Here is a 14661-nt window from a genome sequence, read left to right as displayed (position 1 = left end):
TATTTTGGTTTTATTAATGTGTACACACTGCTTTTATTTCATATTGTTTCCTATGTTGTTACTGAAGCTACTTTGCACGGAGCTAAATGTATTTACTGGCTGTAACTGTAGACGGCGCGCCGTGTTGAATGTAAGCGCGCCGCGCTCTCTTTGAGTATGGCAGAGTACGAGAGCAGAGGTGGAGTACACGCTGATAAATGGACAATAATGCCGTCGTGTCTTACGGGCTGTGCTGTTGTGTTTAACAGGCAATAAAGATCACCAAACTGGGTACAATTGTCTGCGTGTTGACGTCCACCTCACACCAGACACAACGCAGAATCCATCACGCTACATATGGTTCATAGAAAATTGCTTAAATGCTGAAGGAGGGTACCCCATATTTAAATAATGAAGAAGGGTGACTAATTGCTTAAATGCTGAGGGAGAATACTCCAGGTTTAAATACAGGAGGAGTAGAATCCAGGTTTGAAAGTCTGACTAGTTACCATGTTTAAAATACTGAAATGAATCTTATGTTTAATCCCATGTTTAAGTACAGAGGTGGGTGATTTACAATGTTTAAATACAAATGTGATTCAATGTTTGAATACAAAAGAGGATCTATGTTTAAAATACAGAAGTGGAGGATGTGATCATCGCACCAGACAACAATAGAAAGACCTAGGCAGGTTAAACCATTTTATATGTATGGACTTCGAACAGTCTGCCAATTGTGTAAAAATATCCCAGAAGAGATATGTGGGAAAGATCCTGAGATGTTTTGACTGAAGTAAGAGATGTATAGAAAAATGTGGGTAGCTTCATTTTGTTGGACAACCTGTACTTGCCCTGACCTATGTTTTGTAGTGAGTAAGAGTGTCATAGTATTTTTGTTGACCCCACAGAGAAGCATTGAACTACGTCAAAATATGTTTTTTGTTATCCCAGAGGTGCTGCAGACGGACAGCGGTGTTTCAGAAAAGACAACAAAGGTTTAAGGCTTAAAGCCTACAGTGATACTATCAGCCTGTGAAGCTGAGTATATGTTTCTAGCTATGACAATGCAAAATGTGTTTATCTAGAGCAACTGCTCGAAGTGATGAAGATAAGGTTACGAATATATTGCTCAAAATGCAGTAGGTAATTGAAATGTATTCTCTATACCGAATATGGTGTTTTTGAAGAATGGGCGTTCTGTCAAAACCGTTTAAAATGATGGACATTGTGTATATATGGAGACTGTTGTTTATGAGGACAACCAGTAGAGGGGAGGCCGAGTCAGTCTAAAGTGAACTTGATTGATCCATGTTGGCAGACTACACAATTCTTTGTGTGTAATATCTAGTTATTATGTTGAGTCAAAAATTGTTGGCCAGCCGTCTGTTGGTCATCGGTGTTCGTAATCTTACATTTAGATTCAATGTTTGCTCATGCATATCTTGGGACACCTCTAGCTGATAAACCAATCAGGATACAGAAACGGGAAGTACGGACCCCAAAATTGTCAACAAGAACGGAGAATCTGACTGGAACGCTAGCTGTATTATACATCGCAACATGACAGTAAATACTATTGTAATAAAACGTTCAAAACTATGTTCAATTTGTGTATTGTTTTGTTACTATATAAGATTGTATTTCGCACTGTATTAACCATAACGACGTCACAAATGAGCTTTAGATGGTTAACGTGATATTAACGTTAGATCCGACGGTCCAACCTAAATACTATTGTAATAAAACGTTCAAAACTATGTTCAACTTGTGTTTTGTTTCTTACTATAAGATTGTATTTCGCACTGTATTAAGCCATATCGACGTCAGGTGAGCTTTCTAGCCATTAGATTGTTAACGTGATATTAACGTTAGATCTACGACCACAATTTGATTCCAAGTTTTTACATACCTCACTTTGTTGGTCTCTCACGAAAGTCTTTCTCTGGACTGCAAATATACTGTCTCATAAATATACTCTTCCAATATATAAATATACATATAAATATATTGTTTTAGATGCTGTTGTCACTATGAATTACAAATGGGGGACCCTGATGTAAACAAGATGAAAGTCTTTCTCTGGTCTGCATCCCCTTAACAATTGTGTGTATTGAGCTGTACTGTATTGTACCCATTCTGCAATCTGTTAATACAGTTTTCAATTAATGTCAGACGTCCTCTCCATAAAAAAAACTATTGAATTGCTCAGAATTTTAAATTATGTCCCCAATAGGACATAATAATATTAATATTATTCCCCAGTATGACACAATAAACACAGAATGAATGCTACCAAAGAGAATGCTATATGCAATTTGTGTATAAAGTGTGTATTAATCCTGTAACATGAGTCAAGGTCAGATCTAGCCTGGCATAGAGAACAGAATGTTGATTTTTTTGATGTTCAAGTTTCTTTATTAGTTGTCATACAGAAGTACAGAATACTTTTATATAAAATGCTTCTTTCTGTTTTGCTCCAGAGATTGTGCTAGATAAAAATAGATAAGTATAAAATAGAAGTCAAGTACGTAGACAAGTGTTCAATATATACATACAATGTACAATGCAGAGTAGAAAAGTAACTGAGTTACAATACAATATACTATACAGTACAATGCAGAAATGGGATGAGGTACAATTTACAGTAAGGTGTAATGAGGTATGGGTTGTAGTGCAAATTCTTTGCCAATAAATATAAAGTGTGTTTAGGTGTTTTAAAGTGGGTGCTGCAGTCAGTTGTTTGTTTAATAGTGAGTGTGTGCGTGTGGATGTGTGTGCTGTGAGTGCATTTGATGGTTGTTACATAGTGTTATTGTCATTTGTATGTGTGTAATGTGTAACTAGTACAGTGGAGGGGTGTCCAGTCCAGGGCCCAGAGAGTAGAGAGCTGTGTGAGTCGTCCCCGGACAGCTTATGTGAGACCATCCTTGTTCAAAAGTTGAGCTCTTGCAGATTAGCCTGGCCCCACTTCTATCCAGAACAATATATAAGGGGACTGCACATTGTTTATTCACTGTGCTGTTTACCATGGCCTCTCATTCAATCATGATATTCATTGTTTTGGGAAATACAGGTCCTGCAGTTGCCACTCTGATAATGGTTCTTGATATAGAGCAGTCACCTCAAGAGCTCAATCTTTGAGCTTGCATGATTGATTACTATAGAACCCTCAGGCTAGGGTTAATTAGGCCTAGAATATATCTGTCGTGTGGTCCAGGGTTGAGCATCTGGGGAAACAGAAAAACAATCAATACATTTTGGAACATTGTTACTACAATAGATAACGTTATTCATCATATTAACAGATTGCAGAATGGGTACAGTACAGTACAGCTCAATACACACAATTGTTAATGGAATGCAGACCAGAGAAAGACTTTCATCTTGTTTACATCAGGGTCCCCCATTTTCAATTCATCATAACATATTACATACATGACATACAGATAGACAGTAAACAACAGCACAGGGACCATCCAATATCAAACTATTGTTAAGGGGATGCAGACCAGAGAAAGACGTTTGTCTTGTTTACATCAGGGCCCCCCATTTGTAATTCATAGTGACAACAGCATCTAAAACAATATATTTATATGTATATTTATATATTGGAAGAGTATATTTATGAGACAGTATATTTTGTACATATGTAACTGTTGTGACAACGTCTTGTGACAAACAGTACTGTATTTACAAATCTGGTATGTCATAAATAGATGTAGCAGTACAACGTCACAGGCAACAACACATACCGCTATACCATAGTGTAACACACAGCAAGAATGTGAAACAAGTTACTATTATTAGTATTGGGTTAGAGTTTTTGATTTACACTAACGTAATGTTAGATTGCTATCTGAGAAAGTTAAAATGCTAACGTAACGTTAGTCTGTGAGCTGGCTACAATATTTTCCAATGTGTAATCGGAAGTCAAAACGGATGCATATAAACAGCTGATGACTCATAACTTCCTATCACGTTTGAATAATGCTGTAGAGTTAAGTAAAAATGCATTTCAATAGTAATGTATATGAGTATTGAGAGCTTACCGATGCAGAGCTATCCAGTGTTGTCAACAGACGAGTCGCAAATTTACTTCCTAGTTTCCGGAGCTTGAGGAATGTCATTGGGAGAAATCAAGTCACCTGACGTTGTAACGCGTTTTGATTGGTTCCGCAGCAATGCCCCTTTTCACAAACGTAGGTAGTTTTTATCTTATCAACACATTAATTTCATAAAGATATGACCCAACAACCGTTGCCAACAAACGGAAATGTGTTATTATAGTATATTATGTAGTTCATATTACAATAACATATAGTCTGTTTAACCAGATCAATCATTTCATTAACGGAAGCCTCTAGAGACCTTCGGCCCACCGTCTACAGGGGACCATTGTGATTGCTAGGAACCCAATGTGTCAATATAGATGTAAACATGTCATTATAGATAATATCATCTCATCAGGTATGTCATCAGATAAGAAAGAATGACACCGGTTTACTGTCCAATGGACGACAGAGTAGTAGACACCATGAGGAAACCTGTTTCAAATAAAAAAAATTAAGGGATTTGCAAGGGTCATGTTTAATGTGAAGATATTGACTGTCATACCCTGTTGATGTTTTTGGGATTATATTATTTCCTTTGTCAAATGTTTTTCCAAGAAGTCAGCCAGTATGCTAATGCAACCTAAGTGGGAGTGTTGAAGTCAGAGGTTCTGTGTAGGATTGTTAGTAACTGTCTAACTGTATATATGGCTGTTTACACTAGTAACTGTTTACCTGCATATAACTGTCTCCACAAGTAACTGTCTAGCTGCATATATATCTGTTCCCACTAGAGGGCGCTTTAGGCGGAGCCACCCAGGTACACCACCATGTGGCGAGTATAAAAGTAGATGTCTCCTCCCACTTCTTTCTCTCCCCCATGTCTCTCAGTGAGAGAAGACCTGTGTTACTGCTCTTTCCATGTGAATAAAAGAAACCACGCCAGTTCAGGCTCAAGATAGACACCCTGAAGACTCTGGCAGGAGCACTCATTCAAGGGTACTATGACTATGCGTGCACCTCATGGTACCAAAGCACCTCAAAGGCGCTTAAAACAAAATTACAAACATCACAAAACAAACTGGTCAGACTACTACTTGACCTGAACCCCAGAACCCACCTCACCCCTGCCCACTTTGCCAACCTAGGATGGCTTAGAGTAGACAGAGTACAGCAACTTGCAATGGGCCTGGTCTACAAGATACACTATACGACCGGGGTGTCCATGTACATGTCAAAATACTTCCCAAAGGTCAGTGAATACCACAACCACTACACCAGAGGAAGCTCAACAAATCATGTTAAACCCAGATTCGGCTCAAACAAGGGACTAAACACGTTTCGCAATTATGCCACAACAATGTGGAACGCCCTACCCAAAGCTGTAAAGGAATGTGAATCCCTGCCCACATTCAAAACCGCTCTTAAAGAGCACCTACGGGAGGCTGCAATTCGAAACTGGCCACCGTAAATGCCCAAAACCCCCACCACCTCCTAATAGACAGTCTCCTCCCCACCGCATGTATATATTCCCTCCCCGCCGTATGTATATTTCCCTCCCACCCACCCACCCCCTCCTAATGTACAGTCCCCTCCCCATCATATGTATATACTCTGTCAGGATCTAGGGGTAACAGTACTGTATATTTGAATACCGTTATGTCACAAATGTATCAGTACTAAATACCTATATGTCCCTATGCCATAAATGTCATGTATGTTGTGTATGTCATAAATGTCTATATGAATTGAAAATGGGCGACCCTGATGGAAACAAGACAAACGTCTTTCTCAGGTCTGCATCCCCTTAACAATTGTATGTATTGAGCCGTACTGTATTGTACCCATTCTGCAATCTGTTAAATAAAGTTTTCATTCATTCATTCATTCATAGAAACCATGCCATTGCCTCTTGACCATATTATTGTCGCCCTATAGCCGAATTCTGTTAACAATAGAGATAAATAGATCGATAGATAGATAGATATAGAAAAAAATAACTCTAACCCTAACTAACCTTACTGTCATGCACTTGTCCTAATATACTAACTATACACTGTAGCACTTAACACTTTGATGAAAGTTTTTACTCAGCTGATAGAGTTGTACCCTTCCTGCTGTCTTGTTGTACAAAACTTGTAAGTCGCTTTTGATAAAAGCGTCAGCTAAATAGATAGATATACAGACATATAATATGATACGAATATGAATAAAAATGTAAACTGGACTATTCATGTTCTCTACTGTTCTGATTATAAACACAGAATATAACACTGGCTGTGTAGCATACTCTGTTCATTCAGACCATTCATACAAAGTGGACTATAATAGGCTAGTGGAAAAGTTAACTATAATATACGCTAATAGAAAAGTTAACTATAATAAAAACACACAAAAGTATTGGGCCAATGCAAGAATAAATGTCATAATAAAGTACCCCCCCCCCCCATCCCACACACACACACACACACACACACACACACACACACACACACACACACACACACACACACATTAATAGAGAGAGAGCGCGAGAGGGGGAGAGAGAGGGGGTGTAGGCTACCCCCGTGACTCTTGTCAAAAGAGCTCCATCCATGCTATTTACACGTGTGTTTAAATCCCCTTTAATGGATTGCCAGCGCAGAGCTGGACAGCTGGTAACCCATTGGGCGAAACACGATCACATGACAAATGTTTGATGTGACGTATTGTTGGGGGCGCAGCAGTAGAGTTAGCCAGCTAGCTAAACCAGTCGGAGGGATCACCTGCTACACAGGTAATTCACAGCTTATACCAAGTTACTGTTACTAATGTGTAGTACACATTAGTTAACATAGCTTATATAAATAGTTGTAGAACAATTGTTCGATGACCAGCCGTGTTAAATTGAGTGCAAACGGACCAGAAGTCTTTGGGAGGCACTCCATTGTTGACTGTATGGCTAGCTAGCAGAGTTTGTCAAAAGAGGAAGCTCTGCAAGCAAAGCAAAACAGTTAGCTAAGTTAGCTAACGTTAGCTACGCTAGCTGGGGCCTCGCCTGAAGACAGATCATTCTTCGTTTGCAAGCTAACTGCGCGGAATGAAGTCTCAACATTACAAATACGAAATCGAATCTAAACGGTAGCTTTAGCTAGCAAAGTAAGTAGACTGTCTAGTTTGCTAGTTGAATTCACTTGGCTGTTTATAGATGAGCTACCCAGCTAGTTAGGCCAGATGCTAACAATGCCATTGCTTGATTGAATTGATTGATTGCTCAAGTTAATTAAGGCTGAACATCAGGTACATCTGCCATATTTACAGACAGGACCATACATATTTGGACATTGACACAATTGTCCCAATTGTGGCTATGTACACCACACAATATACTTGAAATTAAACAATCAAGGTGTGCTTTAAGTGCAGACCTTCAGCTTTAATTGAGGGTATTTACATCCAAATCAGGTGAACAGGAATAAATACTTTGGACCAAAAGTAATTGGACAAACTAACAATAAATCAAATTGTCACTTTTAATAATACTTGGTTGTAAATCCTTTGCAGTCAATGACAGCCTGAAGTCTGGAACCCATAGACATCACCAGACACTGGGTTTCTTCCCTGGTGATTCCCTGCCAGGCCTCTACTTACTGCAACTGTCTTCAGTTTCCGCTTGTTCTTGGCACCCTTCAGTTTTGTCTTCAGCAAGTGGAATGCATGCAAAATTGAATTCAGGTCAGGTGATTGACTTGGCCATTGCATAATATTCCACTTATTGGCCTTAAAAAACGTGTTGGTTGCTTTCGTAGAATGCTTTGGGTCATTGTCCATCTGCACTGTGAAGCACCGTCCAATGAGTTCTGAAGCATTTTGCTGAATATGAGCAGATAATATTGCCCAAAACATTTCAGAATTCATCCTGCTGCTTTTGTCAGTAAATACAAGGGAACCAGTTCCATTGGCAGCCATACATGCCCATGGCATACTGTAACACTACCACCACTAGTCCACTATGCTTCACTGATGAGGTGGTATGCTTTTGATCATGAGCAGTTCCTTTCCTTCTCCATACCCCTCTCTTCCCATCATTCTGTCAATACAAGTTGATCTTTGTCTCACCTGTCCATAGGATGTTATTCCAGAACTGTACAGCCTCTTATTTTTAATGTTTTTATTTGTTGCAAACTCTAATCTGGGCAGGGTTTTTCCCATTAATTACCTAGACTGTGGCGGCCTGTCTAATTAGTCCCGCCACAGTTGTATAATGAACACATTTTTTTTTACCACATTCGTGGCCAACCACGTGTATATATCAGAGTTTCCGTTAGAAAATATTGGTGCCGGTCTCCTGTCCTGGAAGATTTCAATCTCCCGGACAAAGTGAGAAATTCCGGTCAGTTTATTGAGCTTAAAAACAATTGATAGGCAGGCTATATAAAGAATGACATCCTCAAGGCATGTAGATTTATAATATTTTAACTTAAAACTAGGCTACCTTTGCGTATAGTCATTATATTCCAAATAAAATAAGTCCCTCGAGACTTCGTGCTGCTGCTGACTTGAAATCAAATAGGTGTCTGTGGGCAGTCGGCCCGACATTAAACAGCAGTCTGTTATAATCACATTTTTATGAGCTAACGAATTCCGTTATATTGGACATTTGTATTAATTATATCAAGCGAAGAACTGAGAAATTTGGCAGAGAGAGATGGCAACATTATCGTGGGGTTCACTGAAACCTAAACGTTGCGTGATCGCTGAAACCAATGACTATCTCCGCCTCCCAACGAAGCGATAAACTAATCCCAATAGTATGCAACTGCAGAGCCAGCGGCGCTCTCAGGTCCGGTCTGGGGACCGCTCAGCAGCGCCACCCACCCAATGGCTGAATTGGAGTATTGCACTGTGCGGGCACAGCTGTGAGATCTGTGGCTCTGCAGTTGCATGCTTCCCGCTAATCCAGCATCAAGCTCCCGCCCTGCCATTCTCATCAGCAAACCACAGGTCGCGCTGCAGCAGCTGCCTAACCCAAATTAATTTTGACATTGCTTCACCAATAGTCGTTATCAGAACACTACACACATATCATAATGTTCACAGCAAACTGTAGTTGATCACCAGGTATGTTTTATTAACGTAGGTTGAATAATTCATATAAGAAAAACGATAGGGAAATCTCTCTTACCTTTCTCCACTGGTTAAAAATGCCAGGAACTGAAATTGAAACTTGCTGTGCGCGTGATATGATATAGGAACACACATCGTTGTCATTATTAGACCTGCTTGGTGAAGCAACAATGAAACAAATTTTAATACAATTCAAATTGTGCTTAGAGGGAATTATTTTCACAGGACATTATGACCGGAGATATTTAAATATGTCGGACTTCAACAGATTTCCCCGGTAAAAAAACGGTAATTACCGGACAACGGAAACCCTGGTATATATACGTGTTTCGGATCCAACGCTTGAGGGCCAACCACGTTAAGTAGAGTAGAGCTGCCGCGATTACCGCATTACCGCGGTATCGCTGTTACATCACAGCCACCGCAGAGTAGGCTGAATACCGCATCACCGCTGTTTTTTATAATAATAATAATGAAGTACCCTCCTCTCGTTGGGCTTTCGGCTCTGCAGATATACCCTACTCCTCTGTCGAGGTTCCAAGCGACCCTATTGGGTACCAGAAAAGTCACGTGAAACATTGCAGACCACTGATTGGTCAGAAGAGAGACGCGTCACATGTTGGGAGCGTCCTGCAGTTTTTTTACATCCTGAATGTCAGCCATTGATCAGAGCTCATCACAATACGGCTAATAACGTTAGCTTTAGCTCCCCGCCGGAGTGGACTACCATCGCTCATCAGGAGTACTAAACAAGACATAATGATTTTACTGTCTGCAACGAATGTTATAATAAAAGCCCTTCGTTCTATACACTTGTCTGATTGAAAACTTTATTAACAGACCGCAGAATGGGACAACTCAGCACGCTCTGAGCAAAGAAAGGAACTGAGATGGTCCGGTAAATACGCTGATGTTATTGAACGTATAACTATATAATGGTAATGCCACAAAACGAATGCCTTTATTATAAAGTAGTAACTTTATAGTAATAATAATAAGAAAGGGTCGGGGGGGTAACCACCCCTGCCCGCGACACCGAGTGAACGGCGCACGACCAGAGGGGAAACTTCGAATCCGTGTTTCACTTTCAATAACTAATGCGTGCTTGCCGAATCCCAAACAATATTCATGCTGCAAAGTCATCCTCTAAAGATCGACATTTAGACTAGAGGCAGGCTATATGCTATAAAAAGTAGACTACTACTAAAAAAAAAAATGCATTCAAACTTTTTTATTTTTTTTTGTGTGCGTGCGGTAATAACCGCGGCGGTAGGAAATATTTAGCAAATCCGTGTGGTAAGGAAAACATCAATACCGCGGCAGCTCTAGTGTTAAGGTTGTTTTGGCTTTTATTCCATTGTAATATTCTACTCAATGTCACAGAGCGGCACTGCAGATTTACCTTACTCTTGGGATTCGGAAAAGTGCATTACCGGCCAGATCCTTGTAGGGGCGCTGTCTTGATAATGCAGTGTTCACTGTTACAGACCGGTGTTTTTTTTTTTCATCATGGGTGGACTTTTTTGTTAGCCTAAAGCTATGCCTGTAGCATGTAGCCTGGAATACTTTTTGTGACGCTGAATTCGGTATGCAGTAAAGGAATATAGCATCAGTCAATGGACATATCGATCTACCAGATGGCGATCGATAACTGCGAAATCCTTTTTGGGATCCAACCGGCCCACGGTAAGAGCTTTTTCACATAAATTTCATGCTGATCAGGCCTTGCTTTGATAGCCAACCAGCCGATCAGCGAATGAGGCTAATGAGGCTAATGCCGTTATTGGTAATCAATAATCAAAAACGACGTGTCCCCCCCCCCTTTCATGCATTCATGGTGATCCATGATACCGATAATATGCATTTTGAGTTTTAGCTCTAGCTTGTGTATAGCCGAAACACCATTCGATTTAACGCAATCTCATACAGGGTCCCGCTGCAGTCCGGAGGTTGGCTGGATGATTTATGAATGCCATGGCGAAAAAATTAAATATTGATCCCAAAAACCGAGTAAGTCGTTCTTGGCGTTCAACGCATGGCGGGCAAAAACGGCGTAACTCGTTCTTGGCGACCAATGTGTTATTGATGGCTTGCTTCACTGATAGTGACAGCTCTTTGGACCTCATATTGAGAGTTGACTGCAACAGATTCCAAATGCAAATACCACACTGGAAATTAACTCTAGACCCTTTGCTCCTTGTAAATAACAGCTTAGAACAGTTTAGCAGCGGTGGCCTAAAGCAGTGCTTCCCAATCCTCTCCTCGAAGCACCCCAGCCGTTCCATGTATTTGTTAAATTCCACCACCAGCACACCTGATTCAACTTAACAAGCCCTTTATTAGTTGAATCAGGTGTGCTGGTGGTGGAATTTAACAAATACATGGAACGGCTGGGGTGTCTCGAGGAGAGGTTTGGGAACCACTGGCCTAAAGGTTAGAGAAGCGGGTTTGTGACCGGAAGGTTGCCGGTTTGATCCCCGGGACCGAAGTGCCCTTGAGCAAGGCACTTAACCCCCAATTGCTCCAGTGGAGTTGCTCAGTGGCCAATGGTGTCAACTGTGGTTGTACTGGGCAGCTCCCAGGTGTGAATGGAACTGTGTGAATGTGAAGCAGGGCGTTCCTGAAAAAGAGCATCTGTGCTCAGTGAACCTACCCTGGGTAAATAAAGGTCAAAAAAATTATGTGATTCCTACACCTTTCACCTGATTTGGATGTAAATACCCTCAATTTAAAGCTGAAAGTCTGCACTTAAAAGCACATCTTGACACAAATTGTGTCAATGTCCAAATATTTATAGACTTGACTATATAAATCTTTTGCGATTGCTGTCATAAACATGTTTATTATATGGTATAATGAAGAGGTCTATATATCGTTTTATTACATGGCGTTTTCACATTCGCCGAAATGCTTGCTTGTGATTGGTCAATAGCGCTCATCAGAGGTCCGATATTACTCAATAACGGACCTCTGCCGAACAATAATGACCGCTGTGCACAGCTGGACCAATCAAGCCCACTACACACACTGTATCAGTGCTGCTCAGCATATGCACAGCTGCACTCAGTCATGCAATCAGACCACAGACCTGCCGGCTGCCGATAATAATAATCACTTTATTTGGTCTGACAGAGCCACAGAACAACTGCGTCTGCATTTGATCTCGTCTTGTCGATGAATTAGGTATATTGTTAGTAAGTTAGCCATGTAATAAGCGGGATAATGTATAGCCTATACTCGGTCATTGTCGCAAAATAATTGACCTTCACTGACGTTTAAAACACCTCGGCTACGCCTCAGTGTTCTAAACTCCGTGTCGGTCAATTATTTTGCGACAATGACCTCGTAGCTATACATTATCCCTTACATATCGTTCTTCTTTTTTTTAATGATCAAATCTTTTAATTTTCCCTTTTTTTTTGTACATGAAATATAAAACACCACACAATACAATAATAATAATAATAGACATGACTTCACAGGACAATAATAACACTAACAATAATGATAGTAGAATCACAAAAATAATAAATACAGAACCTAAAAATAAAAACAAATTATGTTACCACAGACACCACAGAAGACATTTCCTCCCCCAGGACCAACACCCGATCCCGCTTAGCCGCTATATGGTGGTCTTAACCTTCTCGGCCACCGCGACCCACAGCTCAATGCTCGCCTGTCCGACTCCAACCACACGAGCAGTCGAGATCTCCAAATAAATAACCTCCAGCAATGTCAGGGACCAGTTAATTACTGTGAGTCTCTCTGGTTCTTTCCATCTCATTGCAATCATCTTTTTGGCTGCTGTAACGCCCGCCAGAATAATTCGTTTTTGTTGTATGGATGTAGTAAAGATATATTGTTTAGAAGTAATGTTGCTGCCGTGAGTGGAATTGATATATTACAGATGTTTGAGAGTTTAGTTGCTATAGATTTCCAAAAATGGACTACTGGTGGGCAATCCCAGAACATATGCATAGAGTTCTTCTTCTGTTAAGTACTGAAGGTGCCTAGTGAATGTGTAAAATAACTCACTTGAATGGCGAAGTTAGTTTCCTGCTCTGCTCCTGGTAATAAATCCACAGTAAGAAGAACATTGAAAAGGGTCAAACAAATGCAACCTGAGATTCAACACAGCGACGGGATGTGGCGGCTGGGTGGCGCAGCAGACATTGCGCTCGTCACCAACGCAAGAGACACCGGTATCGAATCCGGCTGTCAGCGTTGCCTCTGGCTTGGGCCGGCCGTCATACTGACTCAATTGGCAGAGTCAGTGAGAAGCATGCAGCTGCAGAGCCAGCGGCGCTCTCAGGGCCGCGCTCTGACGGCCGCACTGTGAGGGCCGCTCAGCAGCGCCACCCACCCAATGGCTGAATTGGAGTATTGCACTGTGCAGGCACAGCTGTGAGATCCGCGCGAGGCCAGAGGATGTACATACTGTATGAGTAAATTAACTATACTTTTGCTCACACAATATCTTGAATGAATCCGTTTATTTATTTCGAACATAAATTTAAAATAAATAATAATAAAAAACAAGTAATAAACAGATTAAAAAAACAAACAAGCAGGAGTGTAGGAGGATGAAGTGTAAACGTATGTATTCCTACCCCCTTGATTGATTGATTGAAAACTTTATTAACAGATTGCAGAATGGGTACAATATACAGTACGGCTCAATACACACAATACTTCGGATGCCTGGTGAACATGGTCAAAACATGGTTGAATGCCAGCACCCACTTCAATGATAGCATTGTGAACGCATAATCTATGTCTTAAATTATGGCTGTGTCACGCTGGGTTCGCCTGTTCGAGCCCAGCGCTCCACATTGCTTTCAGTTTAGCTGGTCGTCCGTACTAATACACATTGGCAGTATTAGGGGGTGGGAAACTGATGGGTGGGGATCGGGCGTTGTGGACAGCGACTCCTACAGGTCGGTTGGTGCGCCTGTGCAGTAGAATCAGGAAGCGATGGGGGCGGTGCCCCTCCAAAGCGCAGACCCCTGACGCTGGAAGATCGCGCTGCGCAGGTGAAAAGATGCGACTGCTGTTACCTCGAGTATCGGAGGGGACTTGTGCTATGTATGACTTAGTCCACATTGCAGCCGGCTTGTGGGAGGCAAGAAACAGCGTTCGAGACAGGGGAGGGTTGAATTGGATGATACGAAATTGGGATGGGAGAAAAATAGAAAATGGGAGAAAAAGTGGATACAAAAAAAAATTATGGCTGTGTCTAATCTGGCCGTCGCTTATCAATACCTTGTTTGCAGTCAACATTGTCGAAACGGATTGTTTTTTAATCGGTTCATTTCCGTTTTATACCGTTTTCTTGAAAGTTTCAGGAAAATATAAAGATTCCATGATAAACGGCATTTACTGGAATATTCTGGAATACACAAACGTCATTTTTCGGCCTATTTATGAATCGTTTTCAAATAAACGCTAGATTATCGATAGTATATGTGTACTTATTATGCACGCTAGAGAAGCGAGCTGAAAAATCTATTCTCTCATTTCCTGA

General features: G+C 40.9%; 1 protein-coding gene across 3 annotated transcripts in view; it reads left to right on the top strand.

The window, feature by feature from the left end:
• The first annotated feature begins 6744 nt into the window (after nt 1-6744).
• Nucleotides 6745-14661, top strand: part of pja2 (praja ring finger ubiquitin ligase 2) — a 67558-nt gene continuing 59641 nt past the window's right edge. For 2 of the 3 annotated variants that reach the window (XM_084324369.1, XM_084324367.1), the window contains exon 1: nt 6745-6804. The gene's annotated coding sequence lies outside the window, so the exon portion shown is untranslated. Of the gene's footprint in view, nt 6805-7074; nt 7167-14661 lie in introns of those variants that run through there. The other variant, XM_084324368.1, reaches the window with a different exon arrangement.

The sequence above is a fragment of the Notolepis coatsorum genome (assembly GCF_963971535.1).
Source record: "Notolepis coatsorum genome assembly, chromosome: 11".
Lineage (NCBI taxonomy): Eukaryota > Metazoa > Chordata > Actinopteri > Aulopiformes > Paralepididae > Notolepis > Notolepis coatsorum.
The sequence above is the reverse complement of the archived record's forward strand: the minus strand, read 5'-3'. Positions and strand labels throughout refer to the sequence as shown.